We start from the raw sequence: 15604 nt of genomic DNA on the forward strand, positions 1-15604 counted from the left end.
ACACATGAAAGAAAACAGTGTCCCGAAGATAAAGGTACTTTATTTTAGTGACACAATACCAAAAAGTACTAGAGAGGCCACCCTCCAATAGGAGGTAAGTAATACACTAGATATATACACTAGTAATCAGCAATAGGCATAGAAAGTGATGGCAAACAGTGCAAATGCAGATTGACAATAGGGGAGCCCAAACCATCTATTAAAAAATGGAATTCAAATCTAGGTAAGTGGAATGTGTAGAGGTGAGCTGGGGGTAGTAGGATACCCCAATGGTAAGTGCCCCCTAGCGACCTGAAGGCAAGGAGAAAATTACTAGATTTTCCCCAAACCACCCAAAAGGAAAAAAATGAAGGAAACACAACACCCAGACAAGACTGCAAGAAACCAGCAGTGGATACTTGGAGAGGAAGACCTGTGGAAGAAGGGGACCAAGTCCAGAAGTCAGAGGAGGAGTATGAGCTATTACCCACCCATCTATAGATGTAGGAGTTGGTTGACGGTAGGGCGAAGACGGTCAGGAATGCATCCCGGGAGCAGGTGAAACGTTCCTGCAGGATGAAGTTGATGTCCAATGCCGGATGGATGCTTGCAGTCAGTCAGTGGTGAGAAAAAGCCACCAACAAGCCTTGGCAAAGGCAGAAAATCCAAAGAAGGTGAGGCAGCCCCCACAGGAGAGCCACTGGACAGGAACCAGGAGTCACAGAGAAGCCAATGCAGCTCAACTGGAGAAGGGCCCCACGCCACAGGAGAAGCACGCAGAGGGCTGTGCATCACCGAAAGGAGTGCTGGGAGCTCAGGCTACACGGAGCCTAAAGACCCCTTGAAGGAGATGCAAACAAGCCTTGGCAGCTGCAAGAGATGCAGTGCACGGGGTACTGTTCTGCGTGGGAAGACAAGGGCTTACTTCCACCAAAGTTGCACAGCTGGCTGAGAGAACCAAGAGGACTACTCCAGACCACCACCAGTGATACAGGATCCACACAGCTCAGGATGAGAGGAGATCTAGGCAGCCAGTCGTCGTTGGTGTCTGCAGATGCAGGGGAGTGACTCCTCCACTACAAGGGAGATGCTGCATGCTTCCTCCTCATGCAGAATGAACACTTGCCACCCTCAGAGGATGCACAGCCAGGGAAATATTGCAGAAGCTGGAAGGAGCTGTGGAAATAATGTTGCAAGCAGTGTTTCCGTCATGGATGCAGATTGTCGGTTCCTGGAGGGTCCAGAAGTTGTTCCAGTAGCTAGAAGTCAAAATAAGGTTGCAGAGGAGTCCTGCTGGAGTCTTACAAGCCAAATCTGAGGACCCACCCAGGAGAGAGACCCTAAATAGCCCTGAAAGGGGGATTGGTCACCTATCCAGGTGACCACCTATCAGGAGGGGGCTCTGATGTCACCTGCCTGACCTGGCCACTCAGATGCTCCCAGAGGTCTCTGCCAACCTTGGATTCAAGATGGCAGAACCCAGGGACCCCCTGGAGGACCTTTGGGAAGCACCCCTGGGGTGCTGATGGACAGGGGAGTAGCCAATCCCCTCCTTTCAATTGTCCAGTTTTACTCCAGAGCAGGGAGTGGAGGTCCCTGAACCAGTGTAGACTGGTTTATGCATGGAGGGCACCAGATGTGTCCTTCAAAGAATAACAGTGGCTTGTGAAGGCTACCCCTCCCAAGCCATGTAACACATATTTCCAAAGGGAGAGGTTGTTATCCCCCCTCTCCTAAACGAAATCCTTTGTTCTGCCTGCCTGGGCTTGAGCTGCTCAAGCAGCAGGAGGGCAGAAACCTGTCTGAGGGGTGGCAGCAGCTTGGGCTGCCCGGAAAACCCCAGAAGACTGGTAGGAGCAATGCTGGGAGTCATCTAAGGAGCACCCAGAGTGCATGGAATCATATTTCCAATACTGGCAACAGTATTGGGTATGATTCTGACATGTTTGATATTAAACATGCCTAGGTTCATGGTTATCATTATGTAGCTGGACATAGGTAGTGACCTATGTCCAGTACACGCATAAAATGGCATTCCTGCACTCATGAAGTCCAGTAAAATGGAGCTGGAGTTTGTGGAGGTACCTCTGCTAGTGCAGGGGTGCCTTCACACACAGGTACTTGCACCCTGGCCTCTGGGACCTGGTGCAGTGACCTGTAGTGAAAAGGGTGCATGCATCTTTTCATGCAGGCTGCAATATCAAGCCTGCAGAACACTTTGCATGGGCTCCCCCTGGGTGGGATAATACATGCTACATCCCATGGGGATCCCCCGGTACCCTAGTACCCAGGGCACTGGGTACCTGGGTACCATATACTGGGAGCTTCCATGGGGGCACCAGTAGGCCAAATGTGGGATGAAAGTAACAAAGTTACCAAGTTAAAAGTGAGAGAGCATAATTACTTGGGTGCTGGTTAGCAGGATCCCAGTGAACATAGTCAAACACACTGACAACAGACAGAAAATGGACGTCACCATGCCAAGAAAGAGAGTACTTTCCTACAAAGTGCCAGTACTGAACTTGGTTGAGTTTGCCAAGCAGGGAGCACATATATGGGTCTTTTGTTAAATTGGCTCACATTCATCTCAGGATGTTTCATGGCTTGAGCAATGCAGGACCTAATTGTGGTGTTTTCTTGACGTAATATTGTTTTTAACGCAAGTATTCTGTTTACCATCTTGTTTATAGTTTTCGTATAAAGATGTTGCGAGGTGGGTGCGTGGAATTTTCTGCCTTGTTATACCTCGTTCTACTCCTGCAGCTTTCTATCGATTCAGTTCTTATATTTGGATTTGAAATAGCAGATGTCATTTGCTGCCGCTTACCTGTTGTGGTTTCATGATCAGACTGTCGGAGACCTTTTTATGGAAATACATTCCTCTGTACTGAGCTCAGTTGTCACCATTCCTTCTTCATTTTGGCAATGATTTGGAGGTCCCTAACTGTTTTTCACTATTGCCGGAAAATTCAACATATTTTAAAGATTTTATTGTTCTGGGCCATCCGACTATATGACCTTCTTGTTAATTTTGCTAACACTCTGCATCAAGTATTACTGTCTTCACAGTTCTCACCGCCTGAATTTGGATATTTGGTCATTAATGGAAATTGCAAGCTGCGCTGTTTCTGCTTCTGACGCACTGTGTGATATGCGGCACTGGGCTGCTTCTACTGTCGTCAGACTGTGCAGCTTGTTCTGGTGTTGAGGCCTATGCAGACCATGAGCCACCCCACACTTAAGTATAAAAACATGCTGCCATTTTTATTCAGTTGCATATGTACAATTTGAGCATTCGCCCGCTGTGAGCCACCCGTCTTGCACGTCAAAAACATGCCACCATATTTATTTGTTAGCAAAGCTCATTTTCAAATGCTCTCAACTGTATTATTATCTCTGCATATAATTCCCAATGCCTTCAAAGTACTGATCGCTCACTTACAACTTCTAGCTCTCCTAGGTACTGCTCATTCCTTCAACTATTTCATATCAAGGTAATTTGCGCATATATAAGTGTGGTTACTTTACACTATTTGATTGTATTGCATATACATTTTAAGCCACACTACTGTGTGTTTTTATTGTGATTATTTTCTGAGAATCTTTATTATAATACAGCTGTGCTACACTCCACCACCTCCATTACTCCAGAAGCCAGGTGATGTACCCATGTAATGGAGTAAGTGGTTAGGCTTATTTAACAATTTCATGGTAGCTATAGATGGCAATGCTTTTAATGTGGCAAGAAAGGTTTATTACTTAATTCTATAGGCACACAAGCATAAGAAATATTTGATCATTCACCATAACTTCCCAAACCTCAAGGTGTAGAAGATTATGAGGAAGATAAGGAGGCATTGAACAGGCTTAAGTTACACTTTGCTGTGGAACCACATACTGTCAGGGAACGATTTAATTTTTACTCAAGATATCAGATGGCCACAGAAGCCCACAGAGAATGATGTAGTAGCTTCGTAAGTGTTAGCTGTAAACTGTTATTTTGGAGCCATTACAGAGCAGTACTTACATGACCAAATTATCATGCACTGTTGCAATACAAAAATTCAGGACCAGCCTTTCAGGTACAAGAATCATCACTCAGCAAAATTTCTGAGGTCGCAAAAGTGATTGAGAAATATATCCGATAGTTCAAGTTACTAAATGATGAAAATGGAAGTCATGCTGATGTTGCCTTGAATTGTAATTACAACAAAACCAAGTTTGATAGAAACAAGAATTAATCTAATGGGAGTGAAGTAAAATGTTCCTAGTTTGGCTTCAATGCTCATTTGAATAAACCTATATGCCCAGCTGTCAATAAATTTTGTTTAAAATGTGGCAAAGCTGGCCACTTTTCTAATGTATGCAGATCACAGCATGTTGTTCATGCTATTTAGAAGAATGCCACGAAATCTCATTCTGAAGAGGCAGGGAAGGATAACATGGTTCTGATGGTTAAAAGAGAAGAGACCTATTCTGTGATTGATGAAGAGCAATGTAAGACTCCATCGTGTGAGATTGCAATCAAAGGGATTAAGACAAATATGCTTGTTGACTCTGGTTATGCTTTTGTTTTAGTATCTCACAAGTTCCTTAACAAATGGTAGATGAATAGGCAATTACAAAACGGTGACATCAAGGTCTTTGATTATGGCAATTCAATTATAAACCTTTTAGGTTATTTTGTAGCTGCATATCCTTTGAGTCTTGCACCATTTTGGGAAACATCTATGTAGCTACAAATGGCCAACACATTGTTGGGTGGAGACACTAGGGAAACGTAAGCTTAATCATGGATCAAGCAGCAGAATTGCCTGTCTATTGCATTAAAATTTATCAAGGTATAGAATGAACTATTAATCAGTTTCAAGATGTTTTTCACAAAGACTTGGGGGTGGTGAAAGGGTTTACACACAGAATGACGCTCATATCTGATACACTCTCATTCAGACACAACCTAAGGGATTCTACTTTGAGTGCCAGAAAGGAAGTTAGTAAATTGCTTATATAATTACAAGATAAAGAGGTAATTGCAGAAGTTGATGCCTCTGGGTGGGTTTCTCCCATTGTTCTTGTGAACAATAAACTGCCACATTAAGGTTATGTGTGGACTTAATATCCCTTCATAAACAGATTGTAGTGGATTGTCATTCCCTTTCAAAGAACCAAGAGTTACTTGCTCAGATTCATGGAGCCAAGTTTTTTATTACTCTTGATCTCAAGTCTACTTGCCATCAGATAGAGTTGGAAGAGGATTGCAGACACTTGATGACTTTTATTACCCTTGTTGGAGCTTTTAGTTATATAAGGATGCCATTTGGATTGGTGTCAGCTGTGTCTGTGTTCCAAAAGCCTATGTTCTCTTTGTTCGGAGATATGGAGGCTGTCATCGCATTCCAGGATCACATTTTAGTTAATTTGTACCTATATAAGTGGGGTTACTTTACAATCTTTGACTTATTTCATATACATTTTAGGCCATACAACTGTGTGTTTTTATTGTTATTATCTTCTGAGAATCTTTATCATAAAGCAGCAGTGCTACACTCCACCACCTCCATTACTCCAGAATCCAGGTGATGTACACATGAAATGGAGTAAGAGGTTAGCCTTATTTAATCATTTCACCTCCATTACTCCAGAATCCAGGTGATGTACCCAAGAGATGGAGTAAGTGGTTAGCCTTATTTAACCATTTCATGGTAGCTATTGATGGCAATGCTTTTAATGTGGCAAGAAAGAAAGTGTATTACTTGATTCTATAGGGACAGAAGCACAAGACATGTTTGATTATTTACCACATCTTCCCCCCACCTCAAGGTGTAGAAGATTACAATGAATATAAGAAGGCACTAGATAGGACTCTTAGTTACACTTTTACTCAAGATATCAGATGGCCACAGTACCCACTGAAAATTATGTAGCAGCTTTGAAAGTGTTAGCTGCAAACTGTTATTTTGGAGACATTACAGAGCAGTACATCTGTGGCCAAATTATCATGCACTGTTTCAATAAAAAAAATCCAGGACCATCTCCTCAGGCACAAACAGATTGTGGTGGATTCTCATCCCCTTCCAAAGATCCAAAGTTACTTCCTCATATTCATGGAGCCAAGTTTTATAATTCTCGTGATCTCACGTCTGTCTAGCACCAGATAGAGTTGAAAGAGGATTGCAGAAACATAACCCCTTTCATTACCTGTGATGGAGCTTTTAGTTATATAAGATTGCCATTTGGATTAGCGTCAGCTGTGTCCGTGTCCAAAAGCCTATGTTTTCTTTGTTCACAGATATAGAGGCTGTCATCGCATACCAGGCTGCCATTTTAATATTTACTGATAGTGTGGAAACACATAACACTAGTTTGACACATGTTTTAAAAACCTTGCAATGCAGAGGCATGAATCTTCAAATGGAAAAATGTAAATTTAGTTGATTATTTGGGCCAAGTAATTTCTAGTAAGGGTATCTGTCCTAAGCGTAACCTTTTTGAATCTACTGAGTCCATGTCTGATCCTAAATATGAGGATCAATTAAGGTCATTTTTAGGACTTTGTGAATTCTATTGCAGATGTGTCAACAAATTTTCACATATTGCTGCACCACTCAGAATTCTACTCAAGAAGGGTGAACGTTTTGTCTGGGTACAGGAACAACAGGATGCATTTGTAAAAATTAAGTAATCTATTATCAATGCTGCTCCCTTTTCTCCTTTTAATTACAAAGTCAGTGTGTGTTGAACGTTGATGCCAGTTTGGATAGTTGGAGTGCCATGTTGAGTCAGAAATACAATGGTAATGAAAAACCCATTGCGTTTGCATCTAGATTGCTTTTGGTAGCAGAAAGCAAGCACTCCACCATTGAACCTGAGGCCTTAGCCTGTGCATGGGGTGTGGAAGATTTCAAAACTTGTTTGTGGGTAAAAAGTTTCATTGTGAAGACCCATCACAAACCTCTTTTGGCATTGTTGAATGGTGATCGTACTAGTAGGCGTTGGCTCTTCTAGTTAGAAGTTTATCCAAAATGTATAAATACAACTTCATTGCTAATTACATTTCTGGGTCATGTAACATAGTTGCTGATTGCTTATCAAGATTATCTGAAGATTGCTCTGTGGATATATCTGATTTTGTGGAGGAGTGTGTGGTTGCAACTGTGAAGGTTGTTTTGGATAGGCGGACTGATAGATTGTCTAAAGAGAGTTGAGTAGAAGCTACTCAACAAGACAAGGAGTTGCTGCAAGTATTTGAATTTACAAAAAAGGGTTGGCCAATTTCTGGGATGAGGTTTTTTGGAAGGTTAAGGACCTTAATTGAGATTAATTGAGAATTTCTATGGAGTCATTGTGGAATCCATCCAAGCTGCCCTGGCAAATAAAGTTGATGTGGAAAATGTTGTGGCTGGAACAATTCGGGCTTATCATACATCTCCTCGTTCTGTTGCAGGTGATTTTTATCCTTTTATGTTATTACAGGGAAGAATGTTGAAAGTTAGTTTTTTGCCTTCTTGGATTAAAGAACCTTTACCTGGGGTAAACCCTGAGGCCATGTATGATAATGCTTTCAAAAATGTCCTTGCTCAACAAACTTCTAAAACCCATTGCCGTTCTTCTAAAATGAACGAGTCTAATGCTCACAATGTTTCTAATACTGTGGGTTTAACTGTACGTGGTCTTGTAAAAATCTAATTGCCTTTTCTTGTTAAAAGGGGAGAATCTAAGTTTTCTTCTAAGATTTTCAAAATTGTTGTACAAGGGAAATCATATGCCAAACTTATTAACAATTCTTGGTGGAGTTTAAATAGGTTAGTGAAGGTTCAAAAAGAAAGTTTAAATAAGGGGTCTGTTCAATGATCAACAGAGATAAAGATAGTTTGGAACTTAATCCTAGGTCCTTGTCCCATTCTTCTTCTTTTTTCAGGTGTTTGTCCGAAATCTCATTCATACTCCAGTGGTGACTCCACCAAACAAAATTCTGCCACTTAAAATCAAGTTGTCCTTGAATCCATTGATGATTGTGCTGATAAGTTCGGAACCTCATGTTTGGATGAGTCAAGTGAGGATACCAGAGTTGTCACTAGTGAACCCATAAGTGAGCTTTGTTTGGAGAAAGTTATTAATTCTAAACGACCTAAAGGAGATAAATGCATGCCAAAGATATTTGATGATTTTCTTATGTTTTCATATATATTTTGTTGTTATTCTTTTGCTCTTTTGACTCTTCCACTATTTTCTATTTTCTTTTTTCTCTTTATGCTCTAAATAGAGGAGGTCTGTGGTGTTTTCTAAACATGTTTTATTGTTTTACAGCAAGTATTCTGTTTACCATTGTGGTCATAGTTTTCCTATGAATATGTCACGTGGTGCTTGCAAGGTATCTCCTACCTTGTTCTACTTTGTGCTATTCATGCAGTGTTCTACTGTTTTCATTTGTTGTTTTTGGATTCAAAATAACAGATGCCAGTTCCTGCCTCTTGGCCATTGTTGATGCATGCTCTGGCTGTCGGAGACCTTTTGATGGAAATAAATTCCTCTGTACAGAGCTCCCATGTCACCGTGCCTTCTTCACTAACATAAGACTGGGGCTCCCTGCCACTGATCTGGGTTGACTGGTGTCTCAATCAGCTGAAGATCTAGAGTTGTGCTATTTTATCCCATTTGACAATGCAGAATAGTTGCTTTCCATTGGAATTTTAAAGCCATCTGATGATTTTGCTAAAAATACTGCAAAATGCGACATCTTTAAGACAACCAACATACATGAAACAGCATAACACAACTAAAAGAAGACAGAGCACAACAAAACAGTGAAAACAGAACATACTTTAACAGAACAACTGCATTGCATCATGAAATTGCAAAACTGCAACACAAAAGTTAAGCAGCACAAAATAAACAGAAGACATTGCCATGACAACACAATGTGCATGAAAGATATGCATATATTGCCCGTTACCACCTCCAGAAAATCACTTTTATACTACGCTGGTAGGAGATGTTTCACCAAGCACTTATTTAGCTCCACAGACATGAAATTCATCCTCTGGGCATCCTCAGTAAATGGACCACCTTCTTACATTTCCCAACTGCTCTCACTATAAGCCCTACAGTGACCTTGTGGCCCTCCTTACAGAGCACCTTCCTGGGTACTCATGGCCATGAACCTACCAATCTTACCTGTCCTTCACCTACAAATCACCATTCTGCAGGTCTCATCAGCAAAACTCTCTCTGCAAATGGATTCTGTCAGGACCGGAGGCTTCGGATTATGCTTATCTCTCTCTTTATTGCAAAGAAACAGCAGCCAATTAAAACACTTAAAAACAAAAAACTACATTTCCCATCAAACCTGTAGTCCACAATATACACCAATCACAGGCCTGAGCCTTGTATATCTAACTCTGCAAACATAGTACTTCCTCTTTCTTTGCTGTTCGCTTGTGATACAGTGATTATACCGTTGGTTATGTATATTTAATATTTTGCAGCGTGGAGCTGGAGCGGGGCTTTTATCGCATTGTGGTGCTTCTTGACTTTTGGGCGCTGCGCGATCGCTGTTTTGATTCCAAAATGCTCTAAACTGTGGTCGCGGCGTAGCGCTTGACAGGGGTTTTCCCTTTTGGGCTCTGCGGCCGCTCAGGGAAGCGCACTAGCCCCAGGGGTCCTTTCAGACGAAATTAAAGCTTAGGAGTCCCTCTGACTCCGAGACCATGCATTCAGAATGAGAGGACTAGTCCTCTCTTTATTTCTAGCATCGCGCATGTGTCTTTCCTCCGATCCTCATTAACGTGTAGTCGATCGGAGGAAACACAGCGCACTAACTCGTTTTTTGTGCCACAGGGCCAGACAAAGTCTATTTTTAGCCCTTGAACGCCCGACGGGCGAATAATCGTGATTAAGGCTTTGTCCTGGGGTTATAGCAGGAGCTCCCTCCACATTCTAGCCTGCAATAAATATTGGAAATATATTCTATATATTTTGATTGACTCTCTTGAGTTTTTTCCTGCTGGACACTGGTGCCCCCATTGAACTCTTTCACTCATCCTCAAGGAAAATATGGCGTACTACGCCGAAAGGATGAATATGAGCAGGATCTTCCTGAAATAGCTGAAGAACAGCATATGGAGGAGAGATTAGTAGAAGCCTTGGATTACTATGTCCAGGATTCCGTAAATCAGGCTCTTATTAAGGCTTTAAAGCCCTTTACTAAATCACTGATTAGATTTGGGCAACGTCACTACCTGACACTGGTTCCCAACTGGGCCAGAATACGAATATGGGGTTTCCCAGACGAGCCTCAAAAGGACCAGCCTCATCCGCAGACATCCTAGCACATATGGCTGCATCCGTTTTACAAGACCACGAATATGGTTTTCTTCTGACCCCGGAGATCCCAGAGACCAGTATGGAACCCTCTATTCATACAGATTGCATTTCCTCATCAAATTCATTATCTTCTGATTCTGATCATGACCAAATTGAGCCCAAACCTTCTGGTAAACGCAAACGCAAGTCGCGTAATACACAAGAGAGTGATCAGACTCTTCGTACTTTATCTTTTGATCCAGAGAATATAATCCATCCACGATCTACAGAATGGATACCATGTGCAGAGGTAGCACAATACGTACAAGATCGAATCCGGAAAGGTTTTGATCGAGACATTCGCAACACCTTACGTTCGGAATGCCCACGACCTTCCTTGCAAGGCAAGATGGCAGAAATGCCTGAACTTGATCCCAATAGGGCCGCCTTCAATAAGAGGTTCTCCAAGGACCCTAAGAAAGGCTTAGATTGAGCCTGGAAAAGCTGTCAGGACAAACTTTTTGACATTTCTGGCCCCTTAACAAAGATCTTGGAGTTAGCTGTCCAAGCTAAGGAGGCTAATACCCCCATTGACCTGCAAATCATGTTAGAATGGGCTCAGCGAGCCATGTGTTTGTTAGGCAATGCTAACTATGCCATGTCCACTGAGCGCAGATGCTAATTTTTAATGAGAATCGACCCGAAACTAGCAGAGTTAGCGACTAATGAAGCAGGGACTCTGGTGAGTGGATTGCTCTTTGGAGACAAATTTGTCAAAGATTTGGGGAAGTATGTGGCTACTTTTTCAGTGCTGGATAAAGCCCAATCTTCTATGAAAAAGATGTTCAGCAGGGGCTTTTTTGCTAGGGCCGGACGCTATAGAGGTCGAGCGCCAGCCTGTGGTTTTTACCAGACCTCAGGAGGTTACAATCATCAGGGTCAATCTTCCTACGCCAGATCAGGATTCTACCCTTGTAGAGCCCGGAGAGGCAGAGGCCGTGGTTTCCGAGGTAACCGAGGTGGCTTCAATTCTACCGATGGAACAACTACAGGTGAGGATCATCCCATTCTCAGAAGTTTTTTCTGGGGGGGAGATTGAAGAAACATGTCAGGGCTTGGGAACGCATTTCCCAAGATCCTTGGGTTCTGCAGACAGTGAGGGGATTTCATCTGGAGTTCTACTCTCGTCCCCAACAGACTTTCTTTCGTTGGCCCATTCTTTTTTCCCAGATAGAGAGCTCTTTGATAGATGTAGAGATTCAGGCCCTACTTCACAAACGTACCATCATCAAATCGAATTATCACCCTTACGGTTTTGTAAGTTCTGTTTTCCTAGTACAAAAAAGGGAGGCGGTTCGCGTCTTGTGCTCAATCTAAAAGATTTCAACTCCTGGGTAGATTATCGCCATTTCAAACTGGAAGGTATCCACTTGTTAAGGGATCTTCTGCAAGAAGGATATTATATGGTCCATCTGGATCTCAAAGACGCATACCTTACGGTCTCTGTATTCGAACCTCATCAAAGGTTTCTTCAATTCCAATGGCGAGACCATTGGTACGAGTTTTCCGTTCTCCTGTTCGGTCTGTCTTCCACTCCCTGGTGTTTCACCAAACTTTTAAGACCAGTGGTGCAATTTCTCAGAGAAAGGGGCGTACGCCTCATCATATATCTGGACAACATTCTGATCATGGCCCAGACAGAAGACTCAGTGTTATTACACCTCTCTTGGACGATCCAGCTCTTGCAAGACCTAGGTTTCTCGGACAAGTCAATATTGATTCTGTCCAAAGTTATAGAATTCTTAGGTTTTCAAGTGGACTCAGCTAAGGCCCAACTGTTATTGCCTTCCGCAAAAAGGAAGTCCATCAAGAAAGAGTTGAAGAGAGCCCCTGTCTCTCTGACTATATTGTTGAAGACCCTTGCACGTCTAGTTGGGCTATTAGCCTCTTCCATTCAGGCGATTTTTCCGGGTTCCCTTCACTACCGTGCCTTGCAACTGTTGAAGATCCTACATCTCCGTAGGGGTCTAGCCTATGCGGAACAGATCGGCTTGTCAGAGGAAGCCAGAGCGGAAATAGCTTGGTGGTTAGCTCACATGGATGCATGGAATGGCAGAGCCATTTTTGCATCAGTCCCGGAGACGATAATAGAGTCCGATGCCAGTAGGTGGGGCTGGGGGCTCGCAGTGGTTCAGTTCAGACAGGAGGCCAATGATCGACAGACAAACTGAAATTACATATCAACTGCCTGGAACTTCTAGCGGGAGCTGTTGTAATCCGATCCCTTTCCCCTCGACAGGCGAAATGTTGCATCCTTCTATGTATGGACAACATTTTGGCGGTCCAATATATCAATTGGCTGGGGGGAACCAGATCTCGTGTTCTGGTAGAGATAGCGAAGGAATTTTGCCAGTTCTGCCTCCAACATCACATTTCAGTGATGGCGGAATATTTACCGGGTCGGGCCAATCTGATAGCAGATTGGAACTCTCGGTTCCTCAGGGATGGCACCGATTGGAAGCTCAATCATCTAGTATTCCAACAACTGAATTTTCAGTGGGGCCCTTGTTCAATGGATCTTTTTGCTTCGAGACTCAATACCCAACTGACTCGATTCTTCAGTTGGAGACCGGATCCGCAAGCGTTGGGAACGGACGCATTGATGCAATCATGGGAGAAGGGGATTCTTTATGCTTTTCCTACTTTTTCCATGATTCAGAGACCACTATCTCAGGCTAAGAGACAGAGGTCAGAATTAATTCTGGTGACCCCAATTTGGAAAGCTCAACCTTGATTTCCAGTTGCGATGTCAATGTCTTGTGCAAAACCTTTAGCGCTTCCCAGGGATCCGAACCTATTGCTGGACCCAGTGGGATCTCAACATCCCCTTATGATTCAGGGGCAGTTGCCACTCATGGCGTGGAGAGTTTCCAGAGACGATGGCAAGTGCCAGGAGTTTCAGACAAAGCTTTGTTTTTCTTATCCCAATCTTGGGCCCCTTCAACTCACAAGAGATATGAATCTTCTTGGAAAAGATGGGTTGGTTGGTGTAGTGAACAAGGTGTTGATCCCCTGGGGACAGACATTAAAATAATTGTTAATTTTCTTTCTGACTTAGCTTCTCAAGGTCTAGCGTACAGAACCATTAACAATTTCAGATCTGCTATTTCTGCGGGTCATCCTCACTTAGAAGGGAAACCTATTGGGGATCATCCATTGGTATGTAAACTGATGCGAGGGATTAAAATGTTTAAATCTCCACAGCCTAAATATGCAGTGTTATGGGACATAGATGTGGTCTTACGATTCTTAAAGAATTGGCCATGTAATGAGGATCTTTCATGTAAACAGTTATCAGCTCAGCTTACTGTGTTACTTTGTCTTTTATCTTGTTGAAGAGTATTGGATGTCCGAGCTTTGGATTTAGCAGGTAGAGTATTTACTCCTTCTGGAGTTTCATTTACTATTTCTAATTGTACGAAAACGGCTTCTAGATGTGTATCTTATCCAGCTTTTCCCCATCATCAGAAGTTGTGTATTGTCAAGTGCTTGAAGGCATATGAGGAATGTACACGTATACATCGTAGAGATATTCAGGGACAATTGCTCATTTCTTTACAGAAACCTTTTGGCCCAGTTTCAGTGGTCACCTTGGCCAAATGGATCAGATGGATTATTGGGGAGGCTGGAATAGACGTCTCTACGTTTGGGCCTCACTCAGTTTGTGGTGCTATGGCTTCTAAGGCCTTATCAGTAGGTTCTCGTTTGGACGATATAACGAGAGCAGCTGATTGGTCCTCAGATTCCACATTTAAAGGTTTTTATCACAAACCAATTGTTGATGTTGTTTCCGCAGTGGTAAATCAGCTTTAAACTAGCATAATCCGAAGCCTCCGGTCCTGACATAGAATAAAAAGAATTCTAGCTTACGCGTCAAGAATTTTTAATTCTATTAAGGACACGGAGGCGAGGATTAATCCACCTTGCAAATAATGATGATCTTATCTTGCTATACTGTTTGACAATACTATGAATGTTTTTGTAGATTTGTATGCCCTCCCATTTTATTGGACTGTTTTATAAGATTATTTTATAAAGGATTGGATATTATTGCACATTTATCTTATTTTTCTTCAGGTGCGGATAACAAAACTACCTGATTATTATGGATAGTTAAAGAAGAAAATTGGTCTTCTCAGATTAGAGGACTGTCAATGTTTCTCCGGCGGCATTCCAGTGTTACAAGGTTTCCAAGTTCCTGGGAGTCAAGTATTGTTGGATTTTGATTGCAAAGAAAGAGGAAGGACTATGTTTGCAGAGTTAGATATACAAGGCTCAGGCGGCCTGTGATTGGTGTATATTGTGGACTACAGGTTTCATGGGAAATGTAGTTTTTAGTTTTTAAGTGTTTTAATTGGTTGCTGTTTGTTTGCAATAAAGAGAGAGATAAGCATAATCCTCGCCTCCCTGTCCTTAATAGAATTGAAATTTTTTGAAGCGCAAGCTAGAAAATGTGTTATTCCTTCCCACTAGAGTCCCTTTCCTAAGTACATTACTTGTCTGACACCCACTACCTACCGGTAATTTTTACACTGCTAATTTAAGTTTGAAAATAATGTATACACTAGGTGCATAGAATATAAATTATTTTAAAACATTAATGAACTATTAAAATCATTGGAAACCTTTCCCTTTATTGCACAAATTGCACATGCTTGATGTTCTATCTTAGCAAATAACGGCAGTAAAATATCAATCACCATTCTGAAGTTTTGTTGGTATGTGGGTGACCTTGGGCACCTAAATAATCTAGTCTTCCTATGTAGCGCTGGAGGGAGTGCAAGATGGTGATTTAGACGCTAAACTCAAACTTTTACCGTACATGACACGTTTCTGTCTCTGAGTGGATCGGCACTCTTTATGAGCTGAAGTATTTTTTCACCTCATCAACTTTGTTTGAACCTTCCTGTGTTTAGAAAAAAAAAATAGTCTGTTAAAATAACGTTGCAGCTGGAGTCACTGATAAGGAAGGAAAAAACATAGAGTGAAGCGCGAGAGTTCGGGGACAGGGTATGGCGGTAAAAGTAGCTCTTTTGAGGCGAAGTGAGAGCGAAAATATGAGAGGCATTGATATGAGTATGACGGCTGCAGTGAAGACGTGATGAAGAATAATTGTACATTTCAAATGTAATTTTCAACTGCACAAGCGCAGTCACTGTTTACGTTGCTACTTTTTATATCGGGGTCTTTAGAGAGCCTACCATTTCTCCTAGGTATGATAGCAAGCTCCATTCCAGAATGATCGACTTTCTCACAGCTTGGA

This window comes from Pleurodeles waltl, chromosome 2_2 (assembly GCF_031143425.1).
Source record: "Pleurodeles waltl isolate 20211129_DDA chromosome 2_2, aPleWal1.hap1.20221129, whole genome shotgun sequence".
In the NCBI taxonomy this organism is placed as follows: Eukaryota; Metazoa; Chordata; class Amphibia; order Caudata; family Salamandridae; genus Pleurodeles; species Pleurodeles waltl.